The 22623-nt window shown below is 38.7% G+C and overlaps 6 non-coding genes across 6 annotated transcripts; all 6 read right to left on the bottom strand.

Moving 5' to 3' along the window:
- Positions 1-222: 222 nt before the first annotated feature.
- Positions 223-295, bottom strand: Trnak-cuu (transfer RNA lysine (anticodon CUU)). Its single transcript has one exon. It is a non-coding gene; the product is annotated as a tRNA-Lys (tRNA).
- An 828-nt stretch (positions 296-1123) lies between these two features.
- On the bottom strand, positions 1124-1196 carry Trnak-cuu (transfer RNA lysine (anticodon CUU)). Its single transcript has one exon. It is a non-coding gene; the product is annotated as a tRNA-Lys (tRNA).
- An 827-nt stretch (positions 1197-2023) lies between these two features.
- Trnak-cuu (transfer RNA lysine (anticodon CUU)) lies at positions 2024-2096 on the bottom strand. Its single transcript has one exon. It is a non-coding gene; the product is annotated as a tRNA-Lys (tRNA).
- Positions 2097-2924: 828 nt separating this feature from the next.
- Trnak-cuu (transfer RNA lysine (anticodon CUU)) lies at positions 2925-2997 on the bottom strand. Its single transcript has one exon. It is a non-coding gene; the product is annotated as a tRNA-Lys (tRNA).
- An 827-nt stretch (positions 2998-3824) lies between these two features.
- On the bottom strand, positions 3825-3897 carry Trnak-cuu (transfer RNA lysine (anticodon CUU)). Its single transcript has one exon. It is a non-coding gene; the product is annotated as a tRNA-Lys (tRNA).
- An 828-nt stretch (positions 3898-4725) lies between these two features.
- Trnak-cuu (transfer RNA lysine (anticodon CUU)) lies at positions 4726-4798 on the bottom strand. The gene has a single exon. It is a non-coding gene; the product is annotated as a tRNA-Lys (tRNA).
- Between the last annotated feature and the right edge of the window lie 17825 nt (positions 4799-22623).

Here is a 22623-nt window from a genome sequence, read left to right as displayed (position 1 = left end):
TAGGTCTTGTAAACACTTGCAACGTGACTCGCTTCTGGCACTGATATAAAAATATAAAAATGATTCTCTTTGTTGGAACACCAGATAATTTTAACGTCATCTTTCAAGTTTTAATCTTCAAAGAATAATAGGAGTTCAACAACAGTAATAAAGGTCAATCAATCACAATGTAAATTTTGGTGTGAAACATTTGGACACGAAAGAGATCTATAAAAGTATTGCCGCCCAACGTGGGGCTCGAACCCACGACCCCGAGATTAAGAGTCTCGTGCTCTATCGACTGAGCTAGCCAGGCTGTTGAAATTACACATTGAGAACAGCATAGAGTAAAGCATAATATCGTCGTACACAGTACATATTGATTTTCCGTCTTGTCACACTTGCAGTGTAAGGCGTTTCTGCTAAAGACAGGTATAGAAGCACATGTATTGCCTTTTTTTCCATCATGTATTTTTTCCGGCAAGTCAGGGTAAGAACATCAGTGACTATGGCAATATAACAATGATACTCATTAATGGAAAACCTGTAAACTTTAGCATCATCATTTAAGCCTCATTCTTCAAAGAGTAATTGCAGTTCAAAAACAAGATATGATCATGAAATCCAAAACATTAACTTTTGGAGCACAAAATTTGGACAAGAAAGAGTTCTTCAAACTAGATTCATATTCATCAAATAATTAAAGAGTACATTTTTCAAGAGCAAAATATGGACACCAACGAGGTCTTTTATAAAAATGACGCCCAACATAAGTCTTCAACCCACGGCCCTAAGCTTATGAGTCTCGGACTTTGCGCACTGACATAGCCAGGCTGTTAAAATCATACTTGCAAAACCACATGGAGAAAAACTTTAGTCGTTTTACCCAGTACATCTGAACTTTAGGTCTTGTAAACACTTGCAACGTGACTCGCTTTTGGCAGTGACGGTAAGAAGAGCAATGACTATGTCAATATAAAAATGATTCTCTTTGTTGGAACACCAGATAATTTTAACGTCATCTTTCAAGTTTTAATCTTCAAAGAATAATAGGAGTTCAACAACAATAATAAAGGTCAATCAATCACAATGTAAATTTTGGTGTGAAACATTTGGACAAGAAAGAGATCTATAAAAGTATTGCCGCCCAACGTGGGGCTCGAACCCACGACCCCGAGATTAAGAGTCTCGTGCTCTACCGACTGAGCTAGCCGGGCTGTTGAAATTACACATTGAGAACAGCATAGAGTAAAGCATAATATCGTCGTACACAGTACATATTGATTTTCTGTCTTGTCACACTTGCAGTGTAAGGCGTTTCTGCTAAAGACAGGTATAGAAGCACATGTATTGCCTTTTTTTCCATCATGTATTTTTTCCGGCAAGTCAGGGTAAGAACATCAGTGACTATGGCAATATAACAATGATACTCATTAATGGAAAACCTGTAAACTTTAGCATCATCATTTAAGCCTCATTCTTCAAAGAGTAATTGCAGTTCAAAAACAAGATATGTCATTAAATCCAAAAAAGTAAATTTTGGAGCACAAAATTTGGACAAGAAAGAGTTTTTCAAACTAGAATCATATACATCAATTAATTAAAGGGTACATTTTTCAAGAGCAAAATATGGACACCAACGAGGTCTTTTATAAAAATGACTCCCAACATAAGTCTTCAACCCACGGCCTTAAGCTTATGAGTCTCGGACTTTGCGCACTGACATAGCCAGGCTGTTAAAATTATACTTGCAAAACCACATGGAGAAAAACTTTAGTCGTTTTACCCAGTACATCTGAACTTTAGGTCTTGTAAACACTTGCAACGTGACTCGCTTTTGGCAGTGACGGTAAGAAGAGCAATGACTATGTCAATATAAAAATGATTCTCTTTGTTGGAACACCAGATAATTTTAACGTCATCTTTCAAGTTTTAATCTTCAAAGAATAATAGGAGTTCAACAACAATAATAAAGGTCAATCAATCACAATGTAAATTTTGGTGTGAAACATTTGGACACGAAAGAGATCTATAAAAGTATTGCCGCCCAACGTGGGGCTCGAACCCACGACCCCGAGATTAAGAGTCTCGTGCTCTACCGACTGAGCTAGCCAGGCTGTTGAAATTACACATTGAGAACAGCATAGAGTAAAGCATAATATCGTCGTACACAGTACATATTGATTTTCCGTCTTGTCACACTTGCAGTGTAAGGCGTTTCTGCTAAAGACAGGTATAGAAACACATGTATTGCCTTTTTTTCCATCATGTATTTTTTCCGGCAAGTCAGGGTAAGAACATCAGTGACTATGGCAATATAACAATGATACTCATTAATGCAAAACCTGTAAACTTTAGCATCATCATTTAAGCCTCATTCTTCAAAGAGTAATTGCAGTTCAAAAACAAGATATGATCATGAAATCCAAAACATTAAATTTTGGAGCACAAAATTTGGACAAGAAAGAGTTCTTCAAACTAGATTCATATACATCAAATAATTAAAGAGTACATTTTTCAAGAGCAAAATATGGACACCAACGAGGTCTTTTATAAAAATGACGCCCAACATAAGTCTTCAACCCACGGCCCTAAGCTTATGAGTCTCGGACTTTGCGCACTGACATATCCAGGCTGTTAAAATCATACTTGCAAAACCACATGGAGAAAAACTTTAGTCGTTTTACCCAGTACATCTGAACTTTAGGTCTTGTAAACACTTGCAACGTGACTCGCTTTTGGCAGTGACGGTAAGAAGAGCAATGACTATGTCAATATAAAAATGATTCTCTTTGTTGGAACACCAGATAATTTTAACGTCATCTTTCAAGTTTTAATCTTCAAAGAATAATAGGAGTTCAACAACAATAATAAAGGTCAATCAATCACAATGTAAATTTTGGTGTGAAACATTTGGACAAGAAAGAGATCTATAAAAGTATTGCCGCCCAACGTGGGGCTCGAACCCATGACCCCGAGATTAAGAGTCTCGTGCTCTACCGACTGAGCTAGCCAGGCTGTTGAAATTACACATTGAGAACAACATAGAGTAAAGCATAATATCGTCGTACACAGTACATCCTGATTTTCCGTCTTGTCACACTTGCAGTGTAAGGCGTTTCTGCTAAAGACAGGTATAGAAGCACATGTATTGCCTTTTTTTCCATCATGTATTTTTTCCGGCAAGTCAGGGTAAGAACATCAGTGACTATGGCAATATAACAATGATACTCATTAATGGAAAACCTGTAAACTTTAGCATCATCATTTAAGCCTCATTCTTCAAAGAGTAATTGCAGTTAAAAAACAAGATATGTCATTAAATCCAAAACATTAAATTTTGGAGCACAAAATTTGGACAAGAAAGAGTTCTTCAAACTAGAATCATATACATCAATTAATTAAAGAGTACATTTTTCAAGAGCAAAATATGGACACCAACGAGGTCTTTTATAAAAATGACGCCCAACATAAGTCTTCAACCCACGGCCCTATGCTTATGAGTCTCGGACTTTGCGCACTGACATAGCCTGGCTGTTAAAATCATACTTGCAAAACCACATTGAGAAAAACTTTAGTCGTTTTACCCGGTACATCTGAACTTTAGGTCTTGTAAACATTTGCAACGTGACTCGCTTCTGGCAGTGACGGTAAGGAGAGCAATGACTATGTCGATATAAAAATGATTCTCTTTGTTGGAACACCAGATAATTTTAACGTCATCTTTCAAGTTTTAATCTTCAAAGAATAATAGCAGTTCAACAACAATAATAAAGGTTAATCAATCACAATGTAAATTTTGGTGTGAAACATTTGGACACGAAAGAGATCTATAAAAGTATTGCCGCCCAACATGGGGCTCGAACCCACGACCCCGAGATTAAGAGTCTCGTGCTCTACCGACTGAGCTAGCCGGGCTGTTGAAATTACACATTGAGAACAACATAGAGTAAAGCATAATATCGTCGTACACACTACATATTGATTTTCCGTCTTGTCACACTTGCAGTGTAAGGCGTTTCTGCTAAAGACAGGTATAGAAACACATGTATTGCCTTATTTTTCATCATGTTTTTTTTCCGGCAAGTCAGGGTAAGAACATCAGTGACGATGGCAATATAACAATGATACTCATTAATGGAAAAATTGTAAAATTTAGCATCATTTTTTAAGCATAAGGCTTCACAGGATAATTACAGTTAAAAAAACAAGATAAATCATGCAATCCAAAAAATAAAATTTTGGAGCACAAAATTTGGACAAGAAAAAGTCCTTAAAACTAGAATCATATACATCAATTAATTAAAGAGTACATTTTTCAAATGCAAAGTATGGACAACAGCGAGGTCTTTAATAAAAATTACGCCCAACGTAGTGCTCCAACCTATGGCTCTAAGGTTATGAGTTTCGGACTTTGCGCACTGACATAGCCAGGCTGTTAAAATCATACTTGCAAAACCACATGGAGAAAAACTTTAGTCGTTTTACCCAGTTTATCTGAACTTTAGGTCTTGTAAACATTTGCAACGTGACTCGCTTCTGGCAGTGACGGTAAGGAGAGCAATGACTATGTCGATATAAAAATGATTCTCTTTGTTGGAACACCAGATAATTTTAACGTCATCTTTCAAGTTTTAATCTTCAAAGAATAATAGCAGTTCAACAACAATAATAAAGGTTAATCAATCACAATGTAAATTTTGGTGTGAAACATTTGGACACGAAAGAGATCTATAAAAGTATTGCCGCCCAACATGGGGCTCGAACCCACGACCCCGAGATTAAGAGTCTCGTGCTCTACCGACTGAGCTAGCCGGGCTGTTGAAATTACACATTGAGAACAACATAGAGTAAAGCATAATATCGTCGTACACACTACATATTGATTTTCCGTCTTGTCACACTTGCAGTGTAAGGCGTTTCTGCTAAAGACAGGTATAGAAACACATGTATTGCCTTATTTTTCATCATGTTTTTTTTCCGGCAAGTCAGGGTAAGAACATCAGTGACGATGGCAATATAACAATGATACTCATTAATGGAAAAATTGTAAAATTTAGCATCATTTTTTAAGCATAAGGCTTCACAGGATAATTACAGTTAAAAAAACAAGATAAATCATGCAATCCAAAAAATAAAATTTTGGAGCACAAAATTTGGACAAGAAAAAGTCCTTAAAACTAGAATCATATACATCAATTAATTAAAGAGTACATTTTTCAAATGCAAAGTATGGACAACAGCGAGGTCTTTAATAAAAATTACGCCCAACGTAGTGCTCCAACCTACGGCTCTAAGGTTATGAGTTTCGGACTTTGCGCACTGACATAGCCAGGCTGTTAAAATTATACTGGCAAAACCACATGGAGTAAAACTTTAGTCGTTTTACCCAGTGCAACTTGATTTTAGGTCTTGTAGAGACTTTCAACGTGACGCGCTTCTGGCAGTGACGGTAAGAAGAGCAATGACTATGGCAATATAAAAATTATTCTCTTTATTGGAACTCCAATAATAGGAGTTTATCAACAATAATAAAGATCAATTAATCACAATGTAAATTTTGGTGAGAAACATTTGGTCAAGAAAGAGATCTATAAAAGTATTGGCGTCCAAAGTGAGGGCTCGAACACGCAAACCCGAGATTAAGAGTTTTGTGCTCTTTTTCTTCTGATTGTGTTTATTGATTACAACAGTTGAATGTACAATATGAGATTGAGACAATATACACAGCACAGTTTTTATCCCCAAATTTAAAAAAAATAATATCACAGAAAGATGGGCATGTATACACATATTTCTCTTCTAACAATTAAAAGTTATTCTTAGTATACATTTAAAAAGCATACATGAGTTCTCCAGATTAAGATAATTTTATGACATGACTGTTTTGCAGAAATCGTTTATAGAAATCTCCGTTCCGTCTTTTAGATCTATAGTAATCCTGATACTGTTCAAAAGTCTGTTTAACACGGTATACAAATAGTCTGTGGATATCAATATCAATGCCATGAAAAGTCTTTCAACGCCTTTTTAGAATTACGGATCTGGCCGTAGAACATATTATGTTTACGGCATTTTCATTCACAAGTCTTGACTTCCCAAAGACGCCGAAAAGCAGTAAACATTCAAATGAATGGTAAGTTGGATACAAATGTGGGGCTTTTTGAAAAAGTGTTTCCCACAAATCATTTACGTTCAGGTGGAAATGGCTCAAAGCTTCACATTTCAAAAATATATGTACTATATCTTCGGGTTCTTTTTCACATATACTACACAAGGCTGAATTCACAGTTCCCATTTTAAACAGTTTTGTTTTTGTAAAAATGGCGTTGTGCAAAATTTTAAAATCTGATTCTCGCCACTTAGGATTCTTCAGTGTAAAGTTTACCAGTTCCAGAATTCTATCCATAGCCACATTAGGTAGGAAATTTTCCCACAGTTGCTCTGAGCCGCAGGACTTCTCCACACCTTTATTGAGACACATATTTTGTAAATATCTCCATACTTTACAACAATATCTTCAGACATTAATTCTGTCCGCCTAACAGTGGTATTTGTCCACTCAGTTGGGATGCATGACTTGATAAGAGTAAGCATAGCTTTTAGTTTTCCTGCATCGGCGTTCGGGAAGCGCCCGGATACAATCTCTATCACCGCCTGAACTGGCAAATAACCAGGACTTACCTCATACAATAAGTGTTTTACCAGAACAATGCCAATGCTAGTAAATGTGTCTGAGTTAAGTAACTTTCCGTTAACAGTTATTCTCGGATTAGAAAACGAAGTTTGGCACAATTTCTGGGACTTTGTTTCCACAATTAGATTTGCATGCTTAAGAAAATTATACCAACAGGCAAAAACTTCCTTATAGTAATGACGAAGATTCTGAAAAGCACGATGAACATTTGACATAAACAATAACTCAATTGTTACATTGAGTTTACATTGTTTCAGTAGAAAACATCTCTAATACTCGCTACGGTGTCCGCTATATCTCGACCAGGCACACAGCAGCTTTGGAATGACGATATGAGACTTTCCATAACACACTTTAGTCGGTTCGACAGACATCTAGACAATATTTTGTTATCTACATTGAGTAAAGTAATGGGTCTCCAGTTTTTTAGGTTGTTACGATTACCTTTTTGCTTATGTATAAGAGTGATCACACCAGAACGCATTGAGTTGTTACGATTACCTTTTTGCTTATGTATAAGAGTGATCACACCAGAACGCATTGAGTTGTTACGATTACCTTTTTGCTTATGTATAAGAGTGATCACACCAGAACGCATTGAGTTGTTACGATTACCTTTTTGCTTATGTATAAGAGTGATCACACCAGAACGCATTGAGTGAGGCAGATTGCCACAGGCAAAATCCTGGGTGAAAACATCAAACAAAATGTTACATAACTCAGGCCAGAAGAAACAATAAAATTCAGCCGTGAGCCCGTCATTGCCAGGACTTTTGTTTTTCGCCATACCTTTCAGTGCCACGCACAATTCATCCTTTGTCAACTCAGTGTCACAGAAAGGCCTATTACCATCATCTACTCGTAATTTTGTTTCCCTGATTGCATTTCTCTAAACTGAGAAAAAAGAGGTATTTCTGTCACCCTCAACAGCCCATTGGGCCTTGGACCGTAGAATAGCGCCTTTGTGATTTGAGTTCCAATTCTAACTGACAAATTGATGTTCTGTCATCGTTAGGTATATTCGCAGCCCTCCTGTATTCACTATCCAACTTGCATTGAATGCTGAACATCTGATAACATCGTTCATCCTTTCTCTTCTTGCCAAATAATAGGGCTAACCTCTTAATATGGTTATCCCACCAGAGAGTAATTTCTTTTGTATACAGCTCGTTTTGTTTCTCTCTAACGATTAGTTCCCGCACACGATTAACGAAATCGTTGTCTTGCAATAATAGGTTGTTAGTAATAATTAACCCAGGGCCTCGCTCAACAGTACAAAGATCTAGTCTGAGGAAAACGGTGCTGTGGTCACTAAACGAATTTCTCCTGTAGTATACTGATTGTGCTTTAGCCGTTAACGCTCTGCTCACAAACACATGATCAATGCGGCTTTGTTGTAATACATCGTTAGCATATCGTTTCCAAGAAAAACTAATCATATCAGGGTGGCAATACCTCCACATATCTCTGACGTCGTGCTCATTGACAAAGTCAAAAAACACCTGACGTGACCTATCCTTTTCTAGGACCTTAGTTGCCCTATAGCGAGTTGAAAAGACCACATTCAAGTCCCCAACAGCACCGTTTTCCTCAGACTAGATCTTTGTACTGTTGAGCGAGGTCCTGGGTTATTTATTTTTAACAACCTATTATTGAAAGACAACGATTTCGTTAATCGTGTACAGGAACTCATCGTTAGAGAGAAACAAAACGAGCTGTATACAAAAGAAATTACTCTCTGGTGGGATAACCATATTAAGAGGTTAGCCCTATTATTTGGCAAGAAGAGAAAGGATGAACGATGTTATCAGATGTTCAGCATTCAATGCCAGTTGGATAGTGAATACAGGAGGGCTGCGAATATACCCAACTATGACAGAAGATCAATTTGTCAGTTAGAATTGGAAATCAAATCGCAAAGGCGCTATTCTGCGGCCTTAGGCCCAATGGGCTGTCGAGGGTGACAGAAATACCTCTTTTTTTCTCAGTTTAGAGAAATGCAATCAGGAAAACAAAATTACGAGTAGATGATGGTAATAGACCTTTCTGTGACACGGAGTTGACAAAGGATGAATTGTGGGTGGCACTGAAAGGTATGGCGAAAAACAAAAGTCCTGGCAATGACGGGCTCACGGCTGAATTTTATTGTTTCTTCTGGCCTGAGTTATGTAACATTTTGTTTGATGTTTTCACCCAGGCTTTTGCCTGTGGCAATCTGTCTCACTCAATGCGTTCTGGTGTGATCACTCTTATACATAAGCAAAAAGGTGATCGTAACAGCCTAATAAACTGGAGACTTTGCTCAATGTTGATTACAAAATATTGTCTAGATGTCTGTCGAACCGACTAAAGTGTGTTATGGAAAGTCTCATATCGTCATTTCAAAGTTCCTGGTCGAGATATAGCGGACACCGTAGCGAGTATTAGAGATGTTATCGATTGTGTAGCGGAGGACAATCTCGAAATGTATGTACTAAAGCTTGATCAAGAGAAAGCCTTTGACAGGGTCTCGCACGCCTTATGTCAAATGTTCATCGTGCTTTTCAGAATCTTCCTCATTACTATAAGGAAGTTTTTGCCTGTTGGTATAATTTTCTTAAGCATGCAAATCTAATTGTGGAGACAAAGTCCCAGAAATTGTGCCAACCTTTGTTTTCTAATCCGAGAATAACTGTTAACGGAAGGTTACTCAGCTCAGACACGTTTACTATCAGTGGCATTGTTCTGGTAAAACACTTATTGTATGAGGTAAGTCCTGGTTATTTGCCATTTCAGGCGGTGATAGAGATTGTATCCGGGCGCTTCCCGAACGCCGATGCAGGAAAACTAAAAGCTATGCTTACTCTTACCAAGTCATGCATCCCAACTGAGTGGACAAATACCACTGTTAGGCGGACAGAATTAATGTCTGAAGATATTGTTGTAAAGTATGGAGGTATTGAAAAAACTTGTTTCCTTAATACAAACACGGGAGTTATACATGTGTCTCAATAAAGGTGTGGAGAAGTCTTGCGGCTCAGAGCAACTGTGGGAAAATTCCCTACCTAATGTGGCTATGGATAGAATTCTAGAACTGGTAAACTTTACACTGAAGAATCCTGAGTGGTGAGAATTAGATTTTAAAATTTTGCACAACGCCATTTTTACAAAAACAAAACTGTTTAAAATGGGAACTGTGAATTCAGCCTTGTGTTGTTTATGTGAAAAAGAACCCGAAGATATAGTACATATATTTTTGAAATGTGAAGCTTTGAGCCATTTCCACTTGTACGCAAATGATTTGTTGGAAACGCTTTTTCAAAAAGCCCCACATTTGTATCCAACTTACCATTCATTTGAATGTTTACTGCTTTTCGGCGTCCTTGGGAAGTCAAGACTTGTGAATGAAAATGCTGTAAACATAATATGTTCTACGGCGGCCAGATTTGTAATTCAAAAAAGAAGGCGTTGAAAGACTTTTCATGGCATTGATATTGATATCCACAGACTATTTGTATACCGTGTTAAACAGACGTTTGAACAGTATCATGATTACTATAGATCTAAAAGACGGAACGGAGATTTCTACAAACGATTTCTGCGAAACAGTCATGTCATAAAATTATCTGAATCTGGAGAACTCATGTATGCTTTTTAAATGTATACTGTTATGTATGACTATTTAACGTTTTCATGTACTGTTAGTCTGCGGACCTTTGTGTTGTATGTTATAAGCATAACAGGCTCTGTTATATATGTACAGCGCGGACCTGGTGGAAAGCACCTTGTTCAAGGATTTGTTTATTTAACTGGCTGTGCATTGGCTGTTAATTCTGTGTTTAAAAATAGTTGAATCCACCTGGCACGTATATAAGCCGTGTTTTCTGTGCAGAGAGGAGGTATTTTTGCTGCATCCACTGAGAGCCAGGAGAGTGTGCGACGCTCTCGTATCGAGTCCATTATATTTATATGAGCTGGTGATGCCAGTTTCGTTTGGGAGGACAGATTTTTATGCCGGCACCGTTTGTGTACCACAGTAGTACTGATGTCTGGTTTATGTGAATTTCTGCGGAAGTCACGTTTATTGGTGTTCGGATCTTTATTATGATTATACAGTGTTGACTGTGTAATTTGTTTAACACGCTGACCTCACCTGACCGACAAGGTCGTCAAGGACTCCAAACTGAAGTTTTCAGTTTTGCAGACGTTCGTTCTGCCACAAGGTGACATTACTCTACGTCTCTGAACGGCTCGTTTATGAGTTTCTGCGGGAGCTGTGACTGTTCTAAAGTGGATTATACCTCCATGCCTGTATTTACCCAGTGTTGTGCTCTGCGGGTGTGACGTCATTCAAAGGCTTGACTGTTCCAGTTCTGTGTAACCTGTATACTGTGTTCGCGTTCGCTAACCTAGCGTAGTACCTGACTAGGACAATTTGTGAATTGTGTGTTTATCCCATGGTCTTTACGTTGGTGTCACTGAGTCTGTTTTCTGTTGCTGTTTTCAATACCGTAACAATACTAAGTATAACTTTTGATTGTTAAAAGAGAAATATGTGTATACATGCCCACCTTTCTGTGATATTATGTTTTTAACTTTGGGTATAAAAACTGTGCTGTGTATATTGTCTCAATCTCATATTGTACATTTCAACAGTTGTGATCAATAAACACAATGAGGAAAAAAAAGAGCAGAAGACTCTTAATCTCGAGTTTGCGGGTTCTACCCCCACTTTGCGAGACAATACTTTTGAAGATCTCTTTCGTGTCCAAATGTTTCTCACCAAAATTTATATTGTGATTAATTGACCTTTATTATTGTTGTTCAACTCCTATTATTCTTTGAAGATGACGATAAATTTATCAAGTGTTCCAACAAAGGGAAACATTTTTATATTGACATAGTCATTGCTCTTCTTACCGTCACTGCCAGAAGCGAGTCAGGTTGCAAGTCTCTACAAGACCTAAAATCCAGATGTACTGGGTAAAACGGCTAAAGATTTACTCCATGTGGTTTTGCAAGTATAGTATTAACAGCCTGGCTATGTCAGTTCGCAAAGTCCGAGACTCATAACCTTAGGGCCGTGGGTTGGAGCCCTACGTTGTGCGTCATTTTTATTAAAGACTTCTTTCGATTCCATATTTTGCATTCGAAAAATGTACTAAGGAATGGAAAGATTCTATTTCGTATTTATCTATCTAGTCACCCTTCAAGTCTGTTTTGTATCCACTGAGAGTTGTTTAATCTGGATATATGTTCACAAAAGCAGATTAAATTGTCTGTGATATTGTTGTTAAATGCTGCTTTGTGAGATGATTTTCTTTGCAGTCACCTTCTATGTACCTTGTTGAACTGTGAATAAATTAAGACTTTCTCCCCCCCAAAATTTACTTTGTGATTTATTGACCTTTTTTATTGTTGTTGAACTCCGATTATTCTTTGAAGATTAAAACTTGAAAGATGACGTTAAAATTATCTGGTGTTCCAACAAAGAGAATCATTTTTATATTGCCATAGTCATTGTTCTTCTTATCGTCACTGCCAGAAGCGCGTCACGTTGCAAGTCTCTACAAGACCAAAAATCCAGATGTACTGGGTAAAACGACTAAGGTTTTACTCCATGTGATTTTGCAAGTATAATTTTAACAGCCTGGCTATGTGACTCATAACCTTAGGGTCGTGGGTTGACTGACAGGCACTGACATTTTGGGGCAGCCTGTATCTTTCAATAGCCGACTAGTTAGGAATGGAAACGCTTTGTTTTCAGACCTGTTTATTATATCTGTCTTATTTTGTGTGAAAGACTTACTGTACGAAGTTGTGCCAGGCTTTTTGCCGAGCATGGCAGTGTGTGAAATAATCTGGTCTGCTTTCCCAGAGAACTAGGGATTATTGTAAGTTATTAAGAGCTCACTGTATGCGACCACCGACAAGTATTGCGTCTTGGGCGGCAACTTGACCGACTCTCAATTTAAAGCAGTATTTGAAACTGACAAACTGGCCAGGCAAAAGTCCTCAAAGTGTATAGTTAGACATCAAGATTCTGCAAAATGTTATCTTTACGAAACATAAACTGGTCTGATAGGGAATGAGTGATAGGGATATCTGTGATATGTGCGGTGTCATCCTTGAAGATCTGTTACATTTGTTTTTGAAATGTGCTTATTGTAGATAGCTACATAAATTCGTTGGCCAGATGTTAGAAGGCCTTATCCAGTACTCGTTCACTGATGTACTAAATGATCTCAGGTATGAACAAATGCTTCTATTTGGCAATGTGGATTGTAGGCAGAGGTAAACCATTACTTTGTCAACGTTGTATGTGGACTAGCACGTTTGGCTATTTTCAAGGCTCGCAATGCGAAGCTGGGCTACGACAAAACAGTCTGTCCACTGCAACTGAACAAAACTATGCTGCTACAACAGATTAAAGGTGCTCATTTGTTCTTACAAAACATGCAGATCTTTTTCAGAAGAGATGTGTGGAATTAAATCCATTTGTTTAGCTATACAAAAGTGGAAAGCTGAAAATATTTTTCCCATAGGCGCACCTTGTGGGTGTATCAGTGTCAAATATTTACAAATGATTGCAAGTTCTCCCAAAACATTGTTCAATTGATGCTATGTACATATTGTCAACTCGCTTCCAACCAGTCGGTGATATTCCTTTTATATGTTGGATGTGAGTTACACATGTATATGATATTGGTTGGATACATATTTTTCAAAAAGCAACACGAGACTACTAATCTCAGGGTCGTTGGTTTTGAAGATCTCTTTCTTGTCCAAAGTTTGCATTGAGTTCGGCTTGGTTTTCGTTGAGTGCTGACGTGTTTTTAGTGCAGTAGTGCGATGTTGTTATTGTTGTGTGTTACTGACTGTTCTAGATTCAGCAAATTACCGAATCTCCACAGTTTCTTTCTTTACAGAGAGGAGCGGGTCCTACTCGTCACACTATCAGGCATCATGAGTCGCCCTGTGCAGTACAACTCAGTTGTCGGTGTGTTTCATGTCGAAATCAGAGAGTCTTTCGCCAGTGCTGTTCAAAGGGGTTTTATTGGTGCCTTATCCGATTAGATTGATATCAAGCAGGACCTGGTGTGCTTCCAGAAAGAATACTTTGAACGTTGTTTCTATGTCTCTGTTGCTACTCTAGCGGCTCATCAGGATTTTATCAGGAAAGAATTTGTCATTGTGCCAGACCTTGGAGAGTGGGAGATCGCACCGATATGTCCATGTTTTATGACTGTAACTTTTCATTGGGCCCGCCATGAAGGGTCGGACGAAGCCATAATCAAGGCGTTAAAACCATACGCCGTGTGCGTCAGTTTGCAGAAGCCTAGATTTGCGGACGATGAATTTTCTCATGTAGGAACCGGCATTTGTGTTACTGGGTTTAGATGCCACAAAAGAAGATTTGTGCCTGACTTTATCAGCTTTGACGGAGACACTATTGCATTTACCTTTCCTGGACAGCTGCCAGAATGCAGGCGATACGGCCAATCTAGCCACAAGGCAACCCTTTTGCGTGCGGTCTGTTGTGAGAACTGTTATGAGTTCACGCCACACTCGGACCTTCACGCCAGTGACCAATGCCAGCAAGGATGTCGAATTTGCATGTCAATAGAACATAACTGCACACAGTGTTGTTCACGAGTTTCGTCATATGCTGCACGCGTGAGGCGTGGTGTGGTGACGGAAAGCCGCAAAAATACAAATTAGGCGAGAAGGGAAGAGCAGCACATAGCAGAACTGTCGGGGAGTGATGATGAAATCGACACCAAGGGGGCGTCCGATGACGATTCTGAGGAGGAAGGGAGGGTAAACAAACAGAAAACAACCGATCAACCTTGCTGCGTGACCTGAAGGAAGAGATGGATGTTGTCGGTTAGGCTGGTGAAAACCTGCAGATTGTATACGGACAGATAAACGACATCTGTCGCCATGGACGAATCTGTATGCACCAAACGTGTATAGGCCGTCAGTGAGGAACCTTACGATAAGGACAAAAGTGAATTAAATATAGTGATGAAACTTCCTTCGAGCAGCAAAAATTAGGGAGCGGTGAATTCGAAGACAGCAATACACAGGATTAGAAAGCGGCCTTTGTCCAGCTGACGCCACTCGTTGGTGGCAGTTTGAACATAGCGTTGTCTGTGTATAAATAGAGGGCGTCGGCGTTGAGGAAAAGGGGTTGAAAGAAAAAACGACGAAACAGTGACATTCATAGTTAAACTGTGGTTTATTATTTATTATGAGGTCTATTATCAGAACAGCAACACTGAATGTTAACGCCTTGAAGAATGACTTAAAGAAAACCCAGTTTTTTTTTTTTTTTTTTTTTTTTTGATTGGTGTTTTACGCCGTACTCAAGAATATTTCACTTATACGACGACGGCCAGCATTATGGTGGGTGGAAACCGGGCAGAGCCCGGCGGAAACCCACGACCATCCGCAGGTTGCTGGCAGACCTTCCCACGTACGGCCGGAGAGGAAGCCAGCATGAGCTGGTCTTGAACTCACAGCGACCGCATTGGTGAGAGGCTTCTGGGTCACTACGCTGCGCTAGCGCGCTAACCGACTGAGCCACGGAGGCCCCAAGAAAACCCAGTTAAAGGAATTCGTGTTTGCTCACGAAATTGACATATTATTTTAGCAAGAGACACATTTAAGGCAAAAGTTTGACTGCGCTGGCGTTGACATCCAAAGTGACAGTTTCTGGGCATTTGAATTCCACAGGAGCTGTGATGTTGGTATAATTATACGATATACTGTGAACTGTAAAGTTCGAGAGGTACTCAGATGCCTGTTAAATTCATATGCGTTTATGCCCCCAATTCTGTGACTGAACGTAAAGACTTTATCAAAGGGTTGGATAAGCATGTATGTGGTAGTGAATTTATAACCCTGGGTGGAGACGAACTGCGTGGAAAGCTGGCGTCTTTGTTTACATGCTCAGTTTGTGGTGTCTCCTGCCGGTCAGACAGGTTTTGCATATCTAAATCTCTTAACAACCCGGTTACAGGTAGCAGTGTTGCTTTTTGAATTTTGAATGACTCTGATGTATTCACCTTGATTTCTGATATTCACGCAGACATTTTCCCCTGGTAGTGGGGGTAAGCTGAGTTAAGGGGGCATGTAAGAAACCTTTAAGAGACCCTTCTATTTGTAAAGCCAGGGAACGCAAATTAAAATTGAGTGCTTACAGGGGAAACTGCAGACTTTACACTGTGACCTTACCAAGCCTACTAAAGACTCAGTTACAACTGTGCGGTCATTCATAATAAGGGGTTATCATCAGAGCTACAGTTCACAGGCAGAAAAGCCTACTAGACACTCCATTACGAAGCTGGGGGGGGGGGGGGGGGGGTAAAAGCACATTTGTAGCCTCAGATGTCTTGAAAACCTTGTGTTTTACATACAAGTCATCAATAGAACATTCTGTTATATATTATATTATATTATATTATATTATCTTAGCAGCTTTATACTGCAGAAGATGCAGACACTGTTATTCAGGAAGATTTTTTTCTTGCCTTCCTGCATTAGATGAGAATGTTAGCAGGCAGTGTGAAGGGAAGTTAACTGTTGATGAATTGTATGAGGCTCTAAAGAGCATGGCAATTTTTAAAACACCTGGAAGTGATAGAATTTTGCAAGAGGTTTTGGGGTATTTTAGGCAATACCTTCACAACAGTCAAAGACAACAGTTGTTTAATGTGTCACCTACTCAGAGGAATAGCTATGTCACACTCCTGTACTAACACTCATACTAAGGATTGGAGCCCTATTATTGAATGTGGATTACAAGATTATTTCAAAAGCATTGTGTAACAGACTGAAAAATGTTCTTGATAATATTGTCAACCTGGCCTGTGGTTCCGATGTAGATCGGTATGTGACAATTTGCATCTGTTGTCTTAATATGTATAACTTTGGTCTTGTGTTTTGTAAAATGGGTTAGCCTGTTATACAGTGATGTTTTTAGTAATATTATTGTTAATGGACATGTATCACACAATTTTAATTTATCAAGGGGATTAAGACAGGGCCGCGCTATCTCGCCTTTATTCAATAGCCTTACATTAGAATTTCTTATGGAGACTATCCAGACGTCCCCTAATGTATCAGGTCTTTCCCTGCCTGGCATTCGAGCAACCGCAAATGTATCTTGTTACGCTGATGATGTCACTGTCTTTGCAACAAATGTGGAGTATGTCATTGAAGTTTTCCAGATTTCATGAAGCCTCTGGTGCCAGTTTTAATGTGAAGAAAACTTTTGTACTACCATTGGGAAAATGGAACAAAACGGAGTTGGCTAACAAAAGTTTGAATGTTGTTTCTTCCACTAAGATATGCGGTGATTATTTTGGTAAGAACCCTGTTGAAAATAACTCTACCCACATTGGAAACAAATTTAGCAAGTCTCTGTCATCCTGTTATGGTCGCCATCTCACTATGAGGGGTAGATAAATTTTAATTAATATAGTCGGCCTAGCCATATGGTGGTTTACAGCTCAATGTGCTTTTTTACCTGCAAGGTGTGTTAAGCGTTGTATCTCTAAAGTGTTCCCCTTTCTGTGGAAAGGGAAGCCTGAGGGCATTAAGAGAGAAGTTTTGTACAATCATTTTAAGTGTGGTGGTTTAGAAATACAGCACATTGAAAGCAAATTGAAAGTATTTGCTGTAAACGTGTACTTAGTTTAATCAATGGTTCGGCTGCAAAATGGACATACTTTGTTATTTATTGGATGGGGTTGTCCATGAAAATGTAAAGCCAGATTTTGTCAAGAGTAGTATTCCACACTGTCTCAGCATGCCATTGTTTCATAAATTTGTTATGAGTGCATGGACAGAATTTTATCCCTGTTATTCTCAGTCCACCACCATAGTGTCAAGAAAGAGAATGTACTCTCACTTTGCCAATAAGATAACCCAGACTCCAAGGGTGATTTAAAGTAACCCAAGTTTGTTATGGAACAAGATTTGGAAAACAGTTTTTAACGCATTCTTGGATCACAGTCTTATAAATTTTTCCTGTAAACTGGTGCATGATACATTGGCCTTAAAAGAGAGACTGTTAAGATGCCACGTGCCTTTTTCGCAGGCTCTGAAATTAGGCAGCGCTTCTTTGTTGATTGTGGTTATGTGAAAAATGTGATGAGCAACTTTAATGTGATATTTGTATCTGATATATCCCATGTCCCTGGTCTTAATACTGTACAATTAATTGATAAGCTGTTTCCCAGCGCTGTTGGTAATAGGTCTGAAATTAATATGTATACCTACTTACTAAGGCTCATATAGTTTTCAGTTGGTGCCATAGGAATGAGGTAGTATTTCAGAGAAAACCTACTAGTGTGTCAGTAGCAGTTGAGTTGGTTAAAAGTAAATTAAGGCCCAGGATGCTGGTGCATTTCTATCGCCTAAGTACCAAAGAGTTCAGCGAAATGTGGCTGAAAAATCGGAACCCTTAGAAATGGTACAATTAAATATACATTCTAGCATGTCGATGTACTGGTCGATGTATGTACATGTAAGACTGGTCAAAGGGAGACAAACTGTGACACATGGCATAGAACGTTGTTATATTGTTTATAATTTGTGCTATTTTACAAGTTGTGACATTCTCTGGGAATAAACATTTATCTTTCCATGAAAAAAGGGACCTCTTGTCAAATCTGGTATGCTTTGCCTCAGACCTTTTCTATATGAGGTATTTGCATGACAACGCTGTATGTGAAATTGTACTTCCGACCGTTTACGACACTGATGTAAACCATATTCTTACATTATTTAATATAATTGAGGCAACAATTCCTCAAATATTGATCGACAAAATCAGTGAGGGCCTTACAATAGAATTGGTAAAGCAGATGCAAATGACCAGATGCAGTTGACCTTGATTATAAATTATTGCACAATGTAATTTTTACCAAGGAAAAACTGTATAATTACACAGTCAACTGTTTGTGACGTTTTCGGGGGACATAGAGGATGCTGTGTACCTTTCTGTGGAGTGCGAATCGTTACATGCCGGGCGTTATTAATTTTGAAGATCTCTTTCTTGTCCAAATTTTCTACTTCAGAATTTACTTTTTGATTAATTTATTTATTTTACTCTTGTTTAACTCCAATTACTCTTTGAAGATGAAAACTTAACTGACGGTGCTAAATTTATCAGTTCTTCTAATTAATTAGAAGGGTCTCCGTGCCTAGGGGCTTGGCACTCAGCTCATGCTGGCTTCCTTCCTAACTGAGGTATATTGGCAAGAAACTGTATTTAACTGGTTACGCGTGACCATTTGTCAGCTATTACACTGTCGTCGCTGCACTGTTTTTTTCTCCCTGTGCTGTACGTGCTGTAATTATATTGTATTCCTTCATAACCAGTATTGAGTTAGTGGACTAAGCATCCCCGAGGCCTGGTCCCTGGGTAGTTTTAATGTTACTGTATGTTGTTGTGATGACAACACAGCATTTTGAGTAATTTGGTTGCAATTAACATCATTACATTCTTTACCGTGTTCTGATTAAGCCATGGTGGTAGGGCGGGTAATTTGCTCCAATAATGCATTTACATGAACAGTAACAATAAAACTCTAACTTAAGCAAATTGACAACAGGCCATATTTTATCGGTTAGGTGCGGTCATTTGACAGCTATCGCACTGTCGTCACGGCTCTGCTTTTTCCTTCTAAAAAGGCAGAGCAATGATGACTTAATTGACGTCTTAATTGTTTTGTAACGTCACTGGCTCCTTTTGTAAAGCGCTATTTGTTTGACAGCTAAACGCCGATATGCTTTGAAACAATGAGTCCCATATCGTAACATGTTTGGGTGAGTGAGGAAGAGCAATTGTGCACAGGGTGCACATAAAATAGACGCAGCTCCAATGGTGGTATTGCTTGAGATAATAGGGTCCTTGGACATGTTGGACTTACGTAGTCCATACTGCTCGTCATAAGCTTTCTAAACCACTACAGCTGACACAAACTGAAATTCTGAAGAAAATGTCGCTATATACTCTGAAGCAGCACTCCAGGTTCAACCAGGTCTGCGCCAGAGCCCGGATGGTCTAAGCCAAGACCCTTTCCTTATGTAATGATTATCACTTTGCAATTCCTTTCAGTTTTCATATTAATACTTGTGAGTAATAATGTTGCCCGAACAACGTATTATCTGTTCATATTGACTATTTTGTGGAATTAGAGACATATAAGCATGTGCGTGTGCCATCATGAATGGTATAGGTAGGGTGTGTGTTATTTGCTATTATCTAAGCCTTTACATGAACATATAGAATAAAGCCCTAACAGACATGAATTGATAATGAATTACGGGGAACAATTTGCCGGCTATCACACTGTCGTCTCTGATTTTACTCTCTATGCAGATCTTTTATTATATTGTGTTTCTGCATAAACCAGGATTCGGCGTGGTTTCACGTGATTGTATGTTAAATGTGATGGCAACACAACATTTTGAGTACGTTCTGAGGGGAGTGTAATTTGCAACTTTTTAAGCATTTAGATGAATAGTTAGCATAATACTCTAATGTAAATTGACGTATTTCACCGGTTATGTGTGACCATTTGCCAATTCTCATAATGTTGATGCCACTCTAGATTTATTCTCTATGCAGTAAGTCTTTTATTATATTGTCCTGTGAGTTTTTGCCTCAGTCACAGCAGTCTTCGCGCTTCTGCTTCCTAGATTTTCTCCGGCCAGACACGCTGCTGAAAATATTGAATGGAAAGAATGTTTGCAATATAGTAGTTGCTTATAATTTGATAATTCAAAGGATGAAATTTGAAATTAAATCATAATTGTCCTGGTTTCAAAATATGTGGCCATGCCATAATAACTGGGAAGCTTGTGTGGCGCGGAATTCAAATCTTACAACTACAGACCTTCCCACGTGCGGCCGAAGAGGAAGCCAGCATGAACTCACAGCGACCACATGGGTGAGAGGCATGTTGGTCATTGCCCATTGTTGTCTGTCGAGTTTAAGAATTATGTCAAATCCCTGTCATAGATGGTCTTCTTTCAGAAACGCTTTATAATCCCGTAAGGTTTGGAGAGCCTGGACAGCCGTGTGATTAATATTTATGGTTGGTCCTGCCTTTGATATACAATTCTACTGTTGTACAAACTTTGATAAATGTGCGGATTTAATTAAAAAGCCAAGCCCTTACTACACACTGTGGCAGATGGAATTAAATGACAAGTCTGTTCTGCACTCAAGGGAAGACAAGCTATATAAAAAATCAATATTTGTAAAAAGTTAACATATGAATGTGGCGAGTACCCTTACATCACACATGCGGATACACTGTTGTCTTGTTGTAGTACGTTCTTGTAACTGTTAACTTGACAGGAAATATCACACTGACACTTAAGGTGAAGGGACAAAGGAAACATCACGCTTATGGTGACATTCTGACTCTTCCTTGATAATTTGTCAGGGCGGATAAATATAAGAACCGTTTAAGATATCTAAGACTTCCTTAAAAACTAATTCTAAAGTGTGTTCGAATGGAATCACAGGTTGCTCACCATGTACTTTTGTGAACATGTAGACCTTTGTGATTCGTGGTGCCACAAGGAATATTAACCCTGCGGTGCAATGGCCAATGGGGCATTAGCCCCTTCACTGAAACATTACGACGGGAGACAAAATCAAGATTGTCATCAGTTATCTCACGGTTGAACAAGTATTGGAGTGTAATGATTCTGTTGCCATAAAACAAAATCAAGTGGTCGACGAATATATGATTCATTTAAACAGATTTAAAGATGCTTTCATGGCATGCTTCAAAGACCTACAATGGTTGTAGTGATTGTCAGGAGGATTGATTTCCCGCCTACACTTCTCTGGAGAGAAGATGAAAACAATACCTCTATGGACCATGGAGACGATAATGAAGCCGGTAAGGTGGAAGATGATTACGCCATGGGTATGGACAACGCAAAACGGACTGCTCAGTTTTATATTCATATGTGGATCTATATTGACCAGCTTGTAAATACCGTCCTTATTGAAAAAGTAAGAAGTTTTATGAACAGGTGGGCTACTTGCATATTTGTGCACATACGTGTTCTCTGATATTACTGTCTTTCGCATTTGTGTGCTGACCAGTCATTGAGAAGCAACTGATGTACTAATAGAAGTGATCTTCGGATTAAATCTTCAGGGTTCAGTGATGGTTGCTTGCCTATAGCCTTCCACATGCAAGGAAGTCATGAAATAATACGTAAATGTGTCAGCTTTCAATTCCGCCTGTTAATTGTTTGAGTATAAACTTAGACACCCACTTGAATAGCTCCCTTGAGACCACTGCTTAATAATAAGGATTTTTACTGAAGTGTGATGATGTCATTTCACTAAGTAACTAACTAACTACCTAAACATTACATTGAAATAACGCATAGGGACCAGTACTCGTTGTCAAAATGCAGAGTCCTGATTTAAATAAAACACTAGAACACAGCAATACGAGAGATGCACAGAAACCATCCACCATCCACGCTCGTTACTGAGCTTGCCAACCTTCATTTTGACTATTCCTCCGTTAGTGACTTTGCTAGCACGTTAGCACTTTATTTTCATTAACAACAGATTGTCCTTCGACCGTGAAAAGAAACATGGGTATGTATTCGAAAATGTGAGAACACTATATTTATATCTATGCACAGTTAGTTTGTTGAGTGAGTGTGCGTATTTGTCTTACCAGTAAAGCACATGAAATAGTATGTATTCTCCAGCTTCAAAACCCGCTCGTATGAGAATCCAACCTCTGGCCAAATACCTGATTCCAAAACAACTTTGATCATAAAAATTCCCTGAAGTTATTTACTTATTTCCAACAGATTCATTTATACGTAAAAATATCCAGGTTTAGTATGGATTATTCCAAGAAAAGCATTTATATTACTCAAGTTCTCCCTATGATAACTGATTCAGC

Source organism: Liolophura sinensis, chromosome 1 (genome assembly GCF_032854445.1).
Source record: "Liolophura sinensis isolate JHLJ2023 chromosome 1, CUHK_Ljap_v2, whole genome shotgun sequence".
NCBI classification, from domain to species: Eukaryota; Metazoa; Mollusca; class Polyplacophora; order Chitonida; family Chitonidae; genus Liolophura; species Liolophura sinensis.
This window is presented reverse-complemented; position numbering and strand designations above follow the sequence as displayed.